Source organism: Triturus cristatus, chromosome 2_2 (assembly GCF_964204655.1).
Source record: "Triturus cristatus chromosome 2_2, aTriCri1.1, whole genome shotgun sequence".
Lineage (NCBI taxonomy): Eukaryota > Metazoa > Chordata > Amphibia > Caudata > Salamandridae > Triturus > Triturus cristatus.
The window spans coordinates 1011729979-1011741949 of NC_140582.1; positions in this window are offsets into that span (position 1 = coordinate 1011729979).

An 11971-nucleotide genomic window follows, 5' to 3' on the forward strand; every position below is an offset into this window, starting at 1 on the left:
AGTATTGACACCCGCTCTTGAAGCGCAACGGTGATCACGTGACACTCTGCCTGGCTGAAGCTTGTGAACACGGAGCGATTAGTTTTGAAAGTCGCTCCTGCACGAGCTGCCATGAGCGGTACTGTGGCACGCGAGGTCTCGGGTGGTCTTGGGGCTCACTTCACAACGCCAGCAGGATCAATTATGCTTACCGCCTTCACATCATGTGACGCACGCACACTGAACACGTCATAAAAGCAACTAGACTGTGAAAGGAGCGGTACTAGCTTTTGCGATTTTCCGATGCGTGTTTATCAGATGCCTTGCAGTAGCGTTCCTCTTCCACTTGACGCACAAAAGGAAATCTCACACAGGAGTGGATTATTTGCTGGAACTTCAAACCATATGTAGTGAGGGGGTAAAATTTGTGGACCATTTGTGGCTTGTTCAGCAGCAATGTTTTAAGAAATCCGTGCAGTGAATTCTCCTCATTTTAATACAACATTTTTTTAAATAGTCAAATTCTTTAGTTTTACATTCCTTCCTGAAGTTGGGCATTGCTCCTTGACTATGGTTAATAATATAATTTTTCTTGTCTCAGCCAGGACCTCCATCGATACTGTGAGAGGATTGGGTAGAAATATTGGAACATGATATCGTAGCATTAGAAGGTCACAGCATTTCTGCCGCAAGGAAGAAGGCTCTACTTTTGAGTGTGTTGGGTAATGAGGGGCAAAGAATTTTTAAGTACTTGCCTGTAGCTGTGGGACCCAATGGCCAAACCATAACCATTGTTTATAAGGAAGCTATTAAACTATTAGAGAATAGATTTGTTAAGGAGCTCAATTTAGTCATGGTACACTACAAGTGTTATACCCAAACCAAGGCAGAGCATGAATCAATTGACACATTTGTAGCAAGGGTAAGAGAGCTTTCAACTAAATGTCGTTTTAGTACCATGACTGATGAGTAGATACATGACTAGCTAATCGTACAGTGTAAAGACAAGAAGATTCAGGAGAAACTATGGGCAGCAAAGGATCCATCTCTCAAGGAAGTGATAGACATGGCGTAGGTCATTGAAGAGTCTCAAAGTTGTATGAAGGAACTCAACAGAAAGGAGAGAGGGTGTGACATGTCTGTTGTCAATGAGATTAGTCAGGAGGATGTGGGAGATGTAGTTTTTGTGGTAAAGAAGAGAGATGGGAAGGGAGCATCAGTACCTATGCCTAAAGGTAAAGGCAAAGAGTGCTTTAGATGTGGCAGTAGTTATCATACTGCAGACTCAAAGAGGTGTTTTGCCATCAACAAGGAATGCAGGAAGTGTGGGCACAGAGAACACTATGAGCGAATGTGCAAAGACATCATTACGTCAGGCAAGGATAACAAAAACCAATGTGGTGGTCGTGGAGGAGAGGAAAAACAATGTTTATGGTGAGAGAGTTTGGTGGTATGAGAATGTGGTGATGATGGATAGACGTATGCGGCAGTGGATGACGTGAGAAGACGGATGAGACCCTTAGCTAAATTTACTGTGTGTGGGAAGGAAGTGGAACTGATGGTGGATTCAGGACCTATGTACACCATCATTCCCAAGAAATTATTCAATACCGTGTGGAGAGGTGTCACATTGTTGGCTAAAGACATTAATCCTGCAGGGTACCAAGAGGAGTCCATCAATATTGTGGGATAACTGGAAGGGGACATTCAATTTGGAATGTGATGCACTAAAGGGTAGGTGTATGTATCTGAGCAGGGTCCACCATTTCTGGGATGAATGCATCAATTTGATCTCAACATAATAATTTAAAACCAGAGCTGCTAACCAGGTTATGGTAGTGCAAGAAGTGCAACTGGACGATGTTTTGAAGGGAGTGAAAACGATGTTTGATAAGTCCTTGGGTTGTCTGAAGGGATATGTGGACAAGATGATTTTGAAGGAAAATGCTGTGCCCATGCAGCACAAACTTCGGAGAGTACCTTTGTCTGTGAGGGAAGAGGACAAAGAGTTACTCACTTACATGCTCAAGGAAGGCGTGATTGAACCAGTAGAATTGTCGCCATGGGTTTCTCCAGTGATTGTCACCCAAAAATTGGATGGTTGTTTGAGGTTTCGTGTCGTCTTGAGATCCCTCAATCAAGACATTGTTGTTGCCACATTTCCTCTCCCTAATATCGGTGAAATTGTAATCCTAGTGAAGGGTGGTAAGTACTTCTCGAAGTTGGGTTTGAGGAGTGCTTACCATCAAAACCGGTTGCATGAGGACTCGAAAAAACTCACCACTTTTGTCACCACTGAAGGAACGTTCCAATACACCCGTATGCCGTTTGGCTTAGCGTAGGCTGGCTGCAAGCTTGTTCCAACGTGTGATGACGAAGTGTTACAGGGAGTTAAATATGTCATTTACTTTCAGGATGATGTTTTGATCATGGGGGAAACAATAAATCAGCACGTCACTTTAATGAGGGTTTTGAAGAAATTGGAGGATGTTGGACTAACCTTGAATAAGGACAAATGTGCATTTTTGACAGAGCAGATAGATTACCTTTGGTATTCTATATCCAATGGAAGTGTCAGTCCTAAACACTCTTTTTTGGATGCCATTAAAAAAGTACCTACTCCTGCAGAGAAAGCTCAATTACTATATTCCCTTGGACACATTGAATATTATTTAAAATGTGTTGAAAGGTTTGCAGACAAAGCTGACAGTTTGAGGAGATTACTAAGAAAGGGTGAAAGGTTTGTCTGGGGTAAGGAACAAATCATTTGCTTTGATAACATCAAAAAAGAAATTTGTAATGCAGGGGTTTTGGCGTTGTTTGATACCAAATTAAAGTCCGTGCTGACTGTGGATATGAGTGCCACCGGAATAGGGGTTGTTTTTTCACAAATACATAGGAAAGAAGAGAGAACAGTTACTTTTGCCTCGCACACTCTCACACCAGCTGAAAGAAATTATTCAGTGATAGAGAGCAAGGTATTAGCAGCTGCATGGGGCTCGGAGTGTTATCATGTTTACTTGCGGATAGCATGCTTTGTGTTACGCACGGATCAATAAACCCTTATCATCAGTTAGGGCAGGCAAGGGATCTGCCAGACTAGCTAGATTAGCTGTTAGGCTGCAAGAATATTCCTATACTGTGGAATTTGTGCTGGGGTGGAGGAATGTACAAGCGTTGGACTGGGAGACTGTAGATGCCATGGCTGTGAAGAGGTTTGAGTTGGAGGGTGCTGTAGCGTCCATACATGACGAAGTTCAGTGTAGTCTAAGGGCTTTCAACATTGAACAGAGGGAGGAAGAGATGGAACGTGATGTTGTATTTGAGGAAGTATCCGGAATGATCCAGCGTGGAGCAGCAAGAGAGAGTACATAGTCACAGACTGTTCAGCCTTACTTTAAGGTTGTTTGTGAGTTGTCCATTTGTGGGTTGAATCTTATTATGAGTGGTTATCTCTTTGTCCCTCGAGAAGGCTTGAGATGAAGTTTGTATGAGTGGCGCATGAGGGCCATTTAGGCCAAGGTCTGACGAGTAAAAGACTCAAGGGAGAGTTTAGGTGGTCAGGCTTGGCTGATCATGTTAAAAAGTGGGTAGAATGTTGTTCCATTTGCAAGGAAAGCGAAACAATATTGAAGGTGAGGTGTAGGGATGATGGAGGACATATAGAAGATCCAGGTAAGCCTTGGCATACCATTTGCTTAGACTTTATTGGCGCCATGATGGAGCTGCCAATGAGTTTAAGATTTGCGGTCATTGTGGTTAATGTGCATTCTAAGTGGATAATTGTTAAATTTATGAAATATGTGACTACAATTTCCATCATTGCTGTGATGGGAGAAATCTTGAGGGAAGAAGGCGTTCCCGTGGTGTTGATAACTGACAATGATACTCAATTAACTTCTCACCATATGGTTAGTTTTTTGCAGAAGAATGTATAAGACATGCTCGGACCTCATTATATAACCCATGGGGTAATGGTTTAGCAGAAAGGGTCAACCGTTTGGTAGAAGGTAACATTCAGTTGGCCATGGCCAATCGTTGTGACGTTGAAGAAATGGTAGATAATATGGTATGGGCATATCGTACCAACAATCACAGCACCACACAGGAAATCCCTTCTTTGGTCTTGCGGGGCCATTTGCCAGGTACTAAGTTAGTCCCTGCCTAGTTGAAGGAATGGGTTGAGAATGGAGAAAGCAGGAGAGGTAGAACTTGTGGTGAAGAAGGAAGAATGCCAAGTTTAACATTGGTGACTGGGTCAAAGTAAGATCCGGAAGGATTGGGAGGGGTCTATCCAAGTTTAAAGGTCCGTTTTGCATTGCTGCAGTGGAAAAGTACTTTGTCACATTGGAAAACGGTGAGAGATGGAATTTTAGGAACAATGCATTATACCAAAGAGGAGGAGAATTTACAAGGAAGAGGGATGATGGGTGTTCAGCAGCAATGTACATGAAGGTCATGGAAGTTAGGAGTGATGGGTCGACTCACAGTGTGAGTCCTCCTTTGATGGGAGGGACTGTCCTGTGGTGAAGAGTAGAACCAGAATGCATAGAACACCCGCTTATCTTGATGATTTTGTCAGATAAGTGATTTGGAGTTTGGCATCTGTGCTGGAGGTACATGCTGGTGCTGAACATTTATTGGGCTTTAGGTTAAGTTTCCTTTTTGTTGTTTTTCTTTTCAAGGGAAGAGAAAGGGATATGTTATGATGTAGTTACATACTGGTATTTGCATGTGTTCTGTTCTAATGGTTCCTTATTAGGCGAAGGGAATTCCATAGATACCAGTTGCTGCTGGGACCTCGGTGAGGACTGATGCCAGGCTGTGTCTTCATTAAAGCATTACGTTAAAATGCCAATTTCTGGTGTGCGGTGCGTACTTCCTTTACTACAGCCTGTCATGGGCAATTGTAAGTGTACCCGATTACATGTGCCTTTTAAAGCATAGCACTGGCCCGGACCTGGTTAGCAGAGCCAAGGTACAGTCAGTCAGTTACAACCAGTATCATTCAGCAAAACAATGAGGGTGAACGGGCAAAATGATTACTTTCTAACAGTGGGAGAGAGGACTCAGTCTTCATATGTGCTGTGGTGGAGTTCCCACTAAGAATCTATTGCTTAGAAAGTAAAAGCAGTTTTCTGTGAGGAATCTTGGATTACCTTTGGCAGCTAAAGTGTTAGACTTTTGTCCCAGAAAATGTCTGTTATATTTACCAGCCCAAAACAGCATCAAAGCCAAGAAATAAATAAGTTAAAATGCACAAACAAAAAAAATATGATGACAAAATCAGTTTAGAAGATGGGAGGAATTGAAGAAAAAAGAAATGTTAAAAAGCATCCGTAGAAGAGACTTGGGACCCAAAAAGTCAATGTTAGTCTCAAAGATGTGGGTGACTGGGTTTTCGGACCCTTTTCCATCCCGACTGCAATGGTGAGTAGGTCGGATAAGGCCCAGTGGTTTGCCGGAGTCAACAGATTTACCTGGCTTAGCGCGCAAGATGGAAGTAAAAATGCTCCAATGTGGATTAGAGACGTTGAATATTAAACAGATGTGAACATTTAGGCGTGAAGGCAGCTCAGTAAAGCATTGCAAAATAGAAATTGCATTGATCGATCAAAAATTATTTGAAAACCTGATGACATATGCAGCAATTCATAGAACTTCAGGACTTAAAAAATAAAATTTCTGAGAGTTATGCTAGTGTGGCGGAGTAAAAGCAATGCAAATAACAATGGGTCTTACTAAGGTTACAGGGATTCATCCATAGTTTGGCAGTCCTACCAAGTTTGCAATTAAGCTATTGACTTTTTTTCTGACAAACCTGGTTCCAGCTCCATGTTGAGATCTACTAAGGGTAAAAAAATGTGATTGCAAGACCGCTGTGCTAAAGTAGCACGGTAGGCCTGTTGCTCTTTTTCTATCTAAAGACAGACTCTGAATGCAGGATGGGGGAAGGGAAAGTCACTCAGTAGAGTTGAGTGGGCGAGGAATCTGCAAGAAAAAGGGCGATAGAAAAATCAATTAAAATATTTTTTGAAAGTCAAGCACATAAACCAGGCATTCTCAGGGGCAAAATAAATGCACATTAAAAACAAGGCACACATCTTCGCCTACAGGAAATAAACTATATAAATTTGGTAGCCAGGTGACTATCGAATTATATTAGGTGCAGTATGGAATGGCAACATATAGCCACTTGTGCACTCTTCTTAGTTATAAGATTCACACCTTGTAGTTAAAAAAGATCTAATCTACGTTTATCTAATCACCTGATAAGATATGTGCTTTTGTACTTGAGACAATTCTAATAATTATTTTTAAATTTAAAGGTGTTAGATACATCTTCAAATTTAACAAGAGTCCACATTAAACTTTATGGGAGAAACGAAACAGCTGCTTTTTATTTGCTTTTCGTCTTCAGCCTCAGTATTTCAGACTTGCTTCATTCCTACTAATGCTCCACACCAGAGAGAGGTACCTTTTGTGGATAGCTTGGTGAAATTGTCTGGTCAATTCAGATTAATAACTAAGTAGAAAGAGCAACACAGGCCCATTGCAAACTTTTCCCCTACCGCTCCCCTTAAAAGCCCATAGGGTTTAAGAAGAAACACATATATGACTTTCATGCTCATTTCTTCTCATTACTGTTAGGTTTGTTTGGAAAGTCAGTAAACGTAATCTTATAATATATCCTTAGAGCCCGACCTAGCGAGCTCCACCAGTCATTATAGGTCCGCTCCTTCGTCTTGGGCCTTTAACAAGGGAGCGGGCCTATAATGGCCGGTGGAGCCGCTATGAGGACTCTAAGGCTATTCGAACATTCTGCCCCTAGAGGGCAGAATGTTCTAATTACTAAAAACAAAGGCCTCTCGGAGCCCGAGGGGGTTTCAATCCCCTCGGGCTCCGAGAGCCCTTTGTTCACAGCAACAGCTGTGAAAGTAAAACAACATTGGAATGTTGTTCTCCGGGCGCTCAACATTCCAATGCTCTAATTAAAATTAATATTTGTATCGAAAAATGTCACTACAATACTGCAAAAGTGAACACAATTATTATTTCATATAATCTTAATTTACATTCCTGTTGCTAAATGTCCACTCCACGTGTATCTAAATAACATTAAGCTTATTTATCAGTATAAAAGTACATGCTTCGCAAGGTCAAATAAAAGTGTGGTTGAAAGTGAAACCATTATTTTGTGCTGGTTGCCACACTGCTGTTGGCGTGACCACCATTTAAGCTTTACCATTTCCAGAGGTAAAAGTTTATAGATACATTATTAGGCAAGATGGTTTGTAAATGTGTTATTAAGGTCAGTGCACATAGCAACGCAAGGACCTACCAGGATGTCTGACAGGAAGTAAGCCTTTACCACATTGTTGCATACTAAAGGGCAGCAAACAGTACTCTTTGTGAACACACTTCTGAACCTCTAAAAATGTACTCGACCTGAGAAAGGTTTAGAAAATCTACTACTACACTGAACATATTCGCTCCATTAAAAATGTACACCTGTAAAAATATACAAATCAGTACCTAATCAAAGCAATAAAAAAGGCATACATATTTTATAGCAACATAAGGTGCGAAAATCAATTTGAGAAAAACGGGCCATTTATTGTCTATCAGCGTATAGATATTGACTTCCTTTGTTAGTGCAAATGAGGTTTATTTATTTACAGCCTTTTTACTGGTTACGTTATAATGGTTTGAAACTACTTCACATATTTACAGTTCATAGATGTATTTGCATGTTAGCCATGATGCTCGGTATACACGGCCTGAACTCTCGAAGAGAAGCACAGTAAGTAATGTGGACATCCTTGCGTCCCTGATTCATGTGGTCATTTAGAAAGCGAGTCTGCACAGAGGAGTGCGATTTACCTTTACTGTCTGCGGAAAGCAAAAGTAATTCGCTGGTTGAATCAGCCAATTCTAAGTATTTACTGTTATACACACGGACCAAATAAACCGTGAACTCCTTCAGCGCAAAGATGCACATACTGTTCTGCCTTTCAAGCCATGAGCTCCGCCACCATTTTGTGAAACCAGTTGTGCATCTGATCTTGGATTATTAACCATTATATGTCACTTTTAGAAGTCTTCTACTGTGAGCACTATATGTTACTATGGCCCTTTAGGTGACCACATATATTTTTGGTAATATTTCCTTTTATGTATATATTTCCTGTTATTTTATTGTGCTTGTGGGCTGGTTTTAGTTGTTTGCGGTCAATAGTTATTAAAGTTTTAATTAATGTAATTGATTTTGACAGTCTCCCCTATGCTCCTATAGTGCCACAACAGCGCTGAAGGGAGCTTCTCATTTTTAGGTCTCGGCTAGCGTAGGCTGCGCAGACATGCGCAGTCTCGCTGACGAGATTTAATGATTTAGGGTAGCTTTCGCTAGCGGGGTTTAAGCCCCGCCCCTCTTTTCCATTGGCTGGCGTCACCGTTTATGCTAAACGGTGGCCAGCCATTGGAAAAGAGCTTCCAGTGACGTATACGTTTCTCTTTTAGAGACGTCCCAGTTGAACTGACTGCCCCGACTTACTGCTGGCGTAAAAGGTTTCTTATCTTTATGGGGCCAAACACATGGCCCCATAAAGATAAGAAACCTTTTAGCAGGCGAGGCCTGGGACGATAGAAAAAGGGAAAAAATAACTTCATGGCGAGCGCTTGTTAAATAAAGGGCAGACGCATCCCTAAGATATTGCAGCGCTTTTATTGAGCACCCAGATAAATTACACAAGGACACATTACTTTTCGTGCTTTGCCTAGAATCACTGGATGTTGAGACAATGCCGAGACTTGAACCTGGTTCCCCAGATCCAAAGTCGGCAACTTCCGTTGCTGCGCCACATCATGAACGTCTGCCTTCTGCAGCTTTAAAGAAGCCTAAAAAGACAAATAAATATATACTTCTAGGTGGAGATCTACATTTCTTCCTGTACTACTGCGTTTTTTTTTTGTCAGATTGAGCCCTCAGGTCTTTTTAGTCGTTCACTTGTGCACGCTCGATCATGGTTTTAATCTATGTATTACCGAAGATGTAACACGTCTATGTAAAGCGCTTTGGCACCGGGATGGCGCTACATAAAACCGCTAGTAGATCACAGGGTTGCACGACTGGCTTCAAATCGCCCAGGGTGCGACGCCTATTTCACCACGGCATCAGTGGCTCTCACTTGCGCTGACTGATAGCCCGGGCAGCTGGGCCATCAATCCCCTGCTGTCTATAAGTCGCTAATGCCAAACCCTGTGTGGAAGATTTCCCGAAAGCTAACAAATGTGGGTCATTTTTCACGCGGACGCACAAGACTTCGCCACCCACAATGTCATGCAGAATGAGCCATACTCGGCGGGCTTTAATAGGGCTGATTATGTAGGAAAACTCATTTCCTTGACAGAGGCAGTCTTTGTGCAGTGCATAAGAATGAGTTTAAATTACTTATGAGTGATTGTGCTGAATTCTATTATTGGTGTTTATTTGGTATTGAGCACAGAGGCGGGGGATGGGGCGGAGGCTAGTGGAGCCGGCAGCGAGGCGCTTCGGCCGGTGCCATAAATCAGATCCGGACACCTGTACCTGCGATAAACCGTGAATAGGGCGGTCGGAGCCTCGACACCCACCCTGCCCTGTGCTTCCCTCATCCCAGGGATACTCTTCAAGTGGCTAATAAACGACTGGATGTGCCCTTGAGATGGCCTTCAGCGACCTGTGCCTATACCCAGGGCTTTAAGTGGGATGAAAAAACTGTAGGGGGGGGAAGGCGGGTGTCTCTCAATGGGGCGTGGCCAATGTAAGTTAGGGCGTGGCTTAAAAACAAGTAACCTACAAATCCGTGCTTAGTTTGCACCTGAATTGTATTTTGCTGTTTCTGTCATTGCATCCAGGTATATGATACAAGTAACATCATACCTACAACAAGTCAGGACTATTGGCTTTGTCAATGGTTGTAAGAAAAGATAAATAAATAAGCAGCAACTATGGCTTGTATATAATATTGAAAAAGCTGCCGCTTAAAGCCCTGGTGACACCACAACAATGTTGCTGCTCCTGACTTTCAAAAATAGAAGGGAGATCCAGAGAGAGTAAATGACTCTCTTTAAAGGGTTTCCCTTCCCCTATAACGCTTACTCTGACAAGACTTCAGGCCGTAACTTCTCCACTAGTGAGAAGTGAGCGATATGAACAAAGCACATCGATGTGCCGCTGTCACTGCAGTCCAGAAGAAAACGGAGCGCCTGTGCCAGGGCACAAAACAGAGCCCAATAGAGACCCGTTTCGAGGCCTCCTTAAAAAAACTGCTGGCGCTCAGCACCGGTGAGACCCAGCCCACTTAAAGCCCTGCCTATACCAGAGTTGCATTCAATAGGCGCAAGGTTCTATGCCCTGGCTCAGAGCAGGCAGTGCTTATTTAAAAAAAAGGAGTTTCATATAGCGCAAAATTGACCCGGTATCGGGTATCAGAGCGCTTTACATAGCACCAGTTGCGTTACATGAGGATACATTAATTTTTGTTAGGCACAGAGAGATTAAGTGATTTGCCCAGAATCACAGATTTTCAGCGTCATTGCTGCGACTTGAACCCGTTTCCCCAGATTCGAGGTCGACCGCCCTAGCCATTAGGCCAACTCCTCTCCCCTTTGTAAAACAATAAGTGCCAGTGCCCACAGGCAGCGCCACCGAAGATAGCGATTCCATCTTGTGCCTCGTTAATGCCCCCACAAGACACTCCCTGACGCTTTATCTACTCTCGCAGGTTTTTCTTCTGGTTGTCACTGGTTTTCCATCTTTCTGTTGCCCTCTTTTGTGTTTTTCTCTCTCTTCTGTTAGATCAAAATCTGTTGAACAACACTACGTACCAGTGCCCAAAAAAAGAGTGCCTACCAATGCCCAAACAAGCATTACAAATGCAATAGGTCTCGCCTTTCATTAAGTTAAAGCCATTTACTTTGCTATACAATACCATTAGCAAAGCAAATGCCTTTAACTTAATCAAAGGCGAGACCTATTGCATTTTCAATGCTTGTTTTTTCTTCATTTTCTTCCCCTTGAATTAGGCCCTCTTTCACTTGATTTTGCCAGCCTCCCCCTGGCTTCCACCAGAGTCCACTGTGTTAGTGCTACTGCTAGAGCTCACTAAAAAAAGTGAAGAAGTTATGGTACCACTACTGGCAACAGCCATCTTGCTTTTTCTGTCAAGCTGCTCAAAGCTGCAGTCTCGTCTGGTCAGGAAGAATTTGAGATAAATCCTGAATCAACAACAGTACTACCAAAACCAAAGCAGATGTCACGCTGGTATCCTGATTGAGACCAGTAAGCCCAACATTTCCCCGGCAAAAAATCTACCCAGAAAACTCAATAGGAACGATAGTCTGCTACACCTGATCTTCTGAGGTAGGAATAGAGAAGGAAGTTGTGCTTCCTGCACAGCAGAATGTTGTGATTTATCCTATCAGACACATCATCTTCATCTTCTTCCCGGAGGGAAATAATGTTCTCCCAGGCCCACTTCAGATGTAGGCGTCAGGAATCCCTTACCTTGTGATCCGCTTGACTCACTATGGTGCCTGTCTAGTTCCAATGTTGGCAGTAGACGCTGCGTTTGACATCAAGATTGTTCTAAGCTTTGTGTAGGCGTTAGCCTGCCGGCACTGACGTCTGCAGTTTTTCATTCTTGGCTCCTGATCCTGTCTGTTAAAAAAGACTTGGCTCTATCTTATTTGTTTTCTTTGGGGATAGGTTTTTTCTTTATTTGCAGGAATTGTTGGAAGAATAGCTTGGAGGTCACTTGATGACCTTTTAGTATTTATATCAAGTGGGAATTAGTGCAATGCACCACAACTTTGGATCCATTAGGTTGCTTACTCTGGATCGCTTGCAGGCTTTTTCTCCTTCTATTAAATTGTTTCCTGCTAGTTTGCCTGCTTCAATTTTGTTTTGTTTCCAGGGGGTTTTAAATGAAGTTCAGTTTTTGTTTCCCCT